Genomic DNA, 6,501 nt, shown 5'->3' on the forward strand with positions numbered 1-6,501 from the left:
CTAAGGCTTGCCTTAAAAAAAGGCAGGCTCAGGACGCACGCGCGCACAGACGAGTCGGCGGCGCATACTCTGTTTGCGGGGAGAAGCGACGGCGTCGGCGCGGGCGGCGCAACGAGCTGAGCGACGGCGACTCCGTGAGCAGGTTTGCCATGTCGATCCACTCGCAGATTCGCCATGTCAACTCTGAACTTAGGGACGCCAACATTTTCGATGGATCCGCTCGCAGATTCGCAATGTCGTCGACGTTCGCCGGCGTATCCGTCCTGGCCGGCGGCGAGCTGTGCCCTTCCACCGAGTCGCCCGTCGTCACCAGCACGAACTGCGGGATACCACCTGCTTGTGGTCCAGGACTACTGGCGGACCAAGCGAGCGACGCCCACCGGCATGAGCATCTGCTCTCGCCCTTTCATGGTGGGACGCCATGAGCGGTGCATCGAGTACTATTCTAACGGTCAGAAGAAGAGCTGTGCCGACTTCATTTCTCTATATGTTAACCTTCTCAACGACGATGCCAAAGAGCGTGTGAAGGCCAAGTTCGAATTCAGTTTCATCGACGAGGCAGAGAAGCACAAGCCGATGTACATTTCTGGAACCGAGACACTCAGCTTCCGCGGCGAGTATCTGCGGGGCTACGGCAAGTTCATGAGAAAAGATGTCCTTGAACAGTCAGCGAATCTGATGGATGATCGTTTCACCATCCGGTGTGACATCATGGTCTGCGACACGGAGGATGCCGGTCGCAACAAGGTGCTCCTGTCTGAAATAGACCAACATTTAAACAATCTCCTTCAGACTAAGGTTGGTGCTGATGTGACGTTCGAGGTCAGCGGCGAGATGTTCGCTGCACACCGATGTGTGCTTGCAGCCCGTTCTAAGGTCTTCATGGCACAATTCTTCGGCCCCATGAAGGAGGGCGCTGCTGCATCAAGTGCCATCCAGATAAAAGACATGGAAGCAAAGGTGTTCAGGGCTTTGCTTAGCTTCATCTACACGGACTCACTCCCTCTATTGGAGGACGACGACATGGAGGAGGACGAAGGAGAGGCCATGGAAGAAGGGCAAGAAAAGGAAGCAGCAGAGGATGAAATGGCAGAAGTTGCGGAACAAGGACAAGGAGAGGAAGCAGCAGAGGATGAAACGGAGCTGCAATGGCTACAAGACTTGCTTGTAGCCGCAGACAGACATGATCTCCAGCGGCTCAGGTTTATCTGTGAAAAGCGACTGTCTGAGCGCATAGGTGTGACCTCGGTGGCGTCCACTCTTGCTCTAGCTGAGCAGCGCCACTGCCGCGGATTGAAGGAGGCGTGCTTGAAGTTTATCCAAGTCCAATCTCCCTTGTGTTTGCAAAAAGTAATGGCGACCGATGGCTGGGAGCCGTTAATTACGACCTATCCCTCTGTTTTGAACGAGCTCATTGCCAAACTTGCTTCAAACCAGAAGTAACACTCCGCGTGATGTACGCGTGTTCCTTAGACATGTAGTGTCACTCTTGTCAGTCTTATGCATATATGGAATTCTCTAGAGAGATTGTAGTCTGTATGTCTTGCTTTTGTCTCGTCGTGTAATCTGCCTATATGCTGAATCAGACAAACCTGGCATATGGGCATAATGTCTCCTCATGGAATGGATGGTCTGTAAATTCAGGAGCAATGAAGCAATGTTCATCTGCATTGCAGCAATGTGCAAGTTCCTTAGGCCTGTCTCTTATCAGGAGCGTCGATGTTTATCTGTGTTGCAGCAACGTGCGAGTTCGTCAGCTAGTCGTGGTATCCTCGTATATTTCTCTGTGCATTAGTTGTCTCTTATATTGTTTGCTGTCTACCTTCCCTGTCATGTTAAATTCCTTTTCCAGTGGTTATCAAGAAGAACATGCAAATATTGATCCAGTAGGCACCTTCTCCGGGATGTTTTGCTGCTCTCCTCGAGCTGCTTCGGTCTTGTTACACTTCCTTGCTGGGTATCAGAATCGAAACATTTAGCGGTGAACACATTATTGTCTATATGTTCATGTCAGTTTGCATGAAAGCAGAGGATATGAATCATCACTCCACCTGTTTGTAAATTTTCATCATCAACGTAAATATGTAAACGTGCGGCGTAAACTATATGCTAACTTGAGGAAACTTAGGTGCTTTTCGACGCTTGTAACTTGGCGCGATTGGCACAATGGCTTTGAGCAGGAGTGCATCTGGGGTTGAATTGTCCAATGATTCATTTTACAAATTAGTGTGCAGGATATGTCAACCTTTAGTACTACATACTGGTTTCTGCATTCACCTGCCAATCAGGCGACATGTTGCCTGTTTATCGCACAGCCACGGCTACATGAAAAATGTAATGCTGCCAGGAGCCAGCAATGTTATGTTCAATTGTCTAGGTTTAATATCACAAGCAACGCGGACACATAGAGTTAAGCATCTCCGTCGACCTGTTGAAACAAATCTTCTGCGGAACTACAGCAGAAGGCAGCAATGTAAATCTGTTACCAACCAACTAACAGAAACATGACATATGGCTGTGACTTTGATCAGAAAAATGTGTGCCTGTATCAATTTAGCCAAGCCGTCTCTCACAAGAGACGCCCTGCCATGCCAGATGACATACTTTCAGCTACCTACACTGCATTCCCCGGCATTCCCCGAGAGTCAAGCGGCGTGCGCAGCGAGATAGGCGAGGCGCCTCTCTTCGAAGGAGTACTCGGTGCTCTCTAGCAAACACAGCTCCGGCTTGTCATTGGAGACGCAGACAGGTGCAGCTCTTGCGGCCGTCAGAGCAGGCGTTGTGGTCATTTGCATGGAGAGGTCACCGTCATCGGCGTCCTAGGACTTGGTGCTGCGAGTATCTTGGGAGTTCGGTTCTCGCCTTCGGTACCACTGGGGGCAGACCGCACGGGCGTCGATTGGATGCTATTTCCGGGTGTGATCTGCGTGAAGGGTTTACGAGGGGTTTCAGTCTCACCAAGAGTACTTGCCTTGAATGATAACTTCTTGATCGGAGGACTGGCAGTGCCTTTGCCCCTACTACCTGAAAGCGTTTTTTTTGTTTTCATCAGAGATAGTCTGTTAATTCGAAAGTAAAGAAACTGAACAACTGCATCAGCTATGGTTAAGTGAACTTGCCAGGGGACAGAGTGCCACTATCTTCTGTCTTCTTGGCTGAACGGACGGATCTTGACTGAGGTGTCAATGATTTTGGAGTTCGCACTGGTCCTCCGCCAACAGACAGCCTCCGGTTTGTACCAGCCGAGGAGTTTCTGGTAACCTTCTTCCCGCTGTTCGACCTTGATGAAGGGCTTGGCTTTGATCCGTACAGCATCTCCTGCTCAGCTTTGAATTGATCCTCAAGCTTCTTCTGATCCTGCAATCGCTCACCCATCAGATACCATCCGCAGATGAACACAGATGCAAGTGCAGAAAAAGTTAAGCAAAATATGAATACCCTTTGCCTCTTCTTTTCCTGCTCCTTTTCTTCACGAACTATCCTATAATCATCAAGCATCGACAAAAGACTAACCTGAAAAGGTTGAATGGCATGAACTTTTGACAGTATAGAAACAGATATTGTGTTTACTCACAAGAATAGAAGTGGAATTACTGATACATACACCATCGTAAGTAAACTCAGTGCCCCTTTCTTTCTCCCAAGCTAGAACTTTGTTTGTAAGAACGTCTACAATTCCTGCTTCATGCAACAATAAACAGATTAGCAGCAGTATTTCAAAAATAACAAGCAGAAAATCATACGTAGTAGAGGTGTTTCACCTGGTATCTTGTTAACCAAAACACGGGCTTTTTCAGCTCTCTTGAGCATAATATGTGCACCCCTCCCAGCATTATATCGGTTATCATCCTAACATAACATGTAGATAGTGAAATTAGTAGTAGTTGATATATACCTGGATCAAGTAATCAAACACAACCATACTTTGCTGTAATCCTCTAACCAAGCTTCCTCCTCACATGCATTTAGCCACCGTTCAACTCGCTCAAGTATATCCTTCCTGCTAAAAGCATCTTCTTTAACTGTTGAGATGTATGCCTCGATCTGTTCTAGAAGAAGTGAGGCATCAATAGCACCTGCAATGAAACAACAAAACCAATTACGTCGGATATTGCAACATTAATAAATTGTATCAGCAAACAAATCTGTTTGTATCTGAAGCAAAGAAATTTACAGGAAAAAAATCCTTATTCCGCCCGATGCACCAGAGCATATTAGAAAACTAGAAAGCATATTAGAAAACTAGAAACATACCTGCTTCAATGGCCTCGATATTGAACTGAGTTGCATAATGTTCATCTCCAACCAAATGCGCCCGTCGACGATGCTCTTCTAGTTCTGTTTGCTTCTTAAGAACTAAGTCCTTCATTTTACTGACTTTCAGTTGCTCAAGCCTCAATACCTCAGCTTCTACCTGCATCAAAAAATATCATCTCCACTAAGCTAACCAAGAAAAACAATTAAACCAAGTTCTGCAAACAACACATTGACTCACAAAGTTGATGACATCAATGGAAAGGGCATTGGCCTCTGTTATTTCAGGTTCTGATGCAGCAATATTGCATGTTATATTCTGGAATGACTGTTGCTCTTCTATCGGCGTGTCCATAAGATTCCATAGTTCGAGCATTGTAGATGAGAGATCTTGAAGCTGTCAGAGCTAACAGAGTTAAGGGCTGAAAGCAGTCATATGATGATTTTCTAGATTAGAACTGTAAGATGCTAACCTTCTGCATCCTTTCAATTTTTGTTTCCCGTAGTCTCTGTATTGCCAACGCCAACCTCTCAATTGTGGTGTTGCTTATGTTCATTGGTACGCCATCCTCATCGAGACTGGGGTGTACATCAGATATTGTTTGTTTGAAGTCAACGGCAAGTACTTTACATAAGGAATGCAAAGTATTCAGGTAATCCATTACTTGCTTTAGCCGCTCACTCTGCAAGATATTCAGAAAATGACAGAGCTAGCATATGTGAGAAATAGAAAATGTAATCAGTGGGTACAAAGGGCAAAAGGCATGAATATGAACCTTCTCTTTCTCTAGGGACTGCAGCTCCATTCTTAACTCTTCTAGCCTTCTGCAGGATAGGTCAGATTGATCCACAGGTGCTTTAAAAGGGACAAAATCTGCAGGTCTGATCTCAGATGATATCTTCTTTATCTTGCCTATAACATCAAGAATCTGATTCCATCTTTCGACCTTTCTCTTCTTCATCTCTTCCAAATATGGGACTATTGCACTCAGTTCCTCCCGTAAGCCACATCCTTTCTGTTCAGAATGAAGAAAAGATTATATGATGGAAAATACTCATTATTGGTGGAATCCGAATAGGAAGGGCCAAGCCTTTAAAATTAGTTGCATTAACAATATATGTGTGGAGCGAACGTGCAACATCATTATTCTGAAACTGTGTTTACAGTCGAATTGGTCAGTTAATGCAAACATCTGCCTCGTTAGGATGGAATCAAAATGGTATGACTGCAACCGAATTTACACGAGCCTCAGTTTTCCTCTGCCTGGATTGGTTGGAATCACTACCATTCTGAACACATCAGGTCATCAGCCAACTGATTGTTGACAACCAGGCATACTTGCAACCATCTATGGAAGAACTCGTGTATTTATTTATTTGAAAGAGGATTCGTATTTCAATATCCTGCCTTCTCATCAGATAAATGAAATGACAGAAGTAACAAAAACAGATGGCTGTCCTGTCCTGGCAGGAATTTCTAACGTTGCTGACCTGCCTTGGCACAGAGTTAAGTTCCTGACATAATTAGGATCGACTGGATAACAGAATTGTAGGGACCCAAAATTCATTTATACAGTGAACAATTAGCACAACAGTTTGGTATTATCAACACAAGTTCCTTTGCGTCATTTGAGAGAACAACAGGTCGAGCAGTGACCAACCAACCTGCCTGACGGGGAGGGGCGACTCGGCCATGGCGGAGCAGAGGGCGGCGAGCTCGGCCTGGGCGTCGGCGATGGCCTGGCGCAGCTGGGCCCGGCAGCGGCTGGCCTGGTCCACCTTCCTCCGGTAGGCGTCGAGGCACTCCTGCTGGAGCTCGAGCAGCATCGCGTCCCTCGCGGCGCCCTGCTCCCCGATCTCGTCCCAGATGACCTGCGCGCACACACACACACGCAACCAGCCAACACAACCACGAGCGATCATCAGAACCGCCGCGAATCACACCGTCGCGGCACGTAATCGAAGGGGGCAGCGGGCGCGCGCACCTGGAGCTCGCGCATGAGGGCGCCGCACGCCGTCTCCATCTGGAGGAGCTGGCCGCCACCGCTCATCCCGGTCCCGGCGAGGGCGCCGCGGCCTGCGAGGAGGGGAGCGAATCGAGGGGAATCAATTAGGGCCTGCCGCGGATTTCCACCTCCGTGTGATACGAGCTCACTCACCAGTGTGCGGCGACTCGGCGGGACTGAGGAGCGGTCGACGGGGGCCCGGCGGAGATGTCGCCGGAGAGGGCGGCGCGATCGGGGTGGG

The 6,501-nt window shown here is 47.7% G+C and overlaps 2 pseudogenes; one reads left to right on the forward strand and one right to left on the reverse strand.

The window, feature by feature from the left end:
* The first annotated feature begins 233 nt into the window (after positions 1-233).
* On the forward strand, positions 234-1,535 carry LOC119311259 (annotated as a pseudogene).
* Positions 1,536-2,326: 791 nt separating this feature from the next.
* LOC119349410 lies at positions 2,327-6,495 on the reverse strand (annotated as a pseudogene).
* Between the last annotated feature and the right edge of the window lie 6 nt (positions 6,496-6,501).

This window comes from Triticum dicoccoides, chromosome 1B, assembly GCF_002162155.2.
Source record: "Triticum dicoccoides isolate Atlit2015 ecotype Zavitan chromosome 1B, WEW_v2.0, whole genome shotgun sequence".
Lineage (NCBI taxonomy): Eukaryota > Viridiplantae > Streptophyta > Magnoliopsida > Poales > Poaceae > Triticum > Triticum dicoccoides.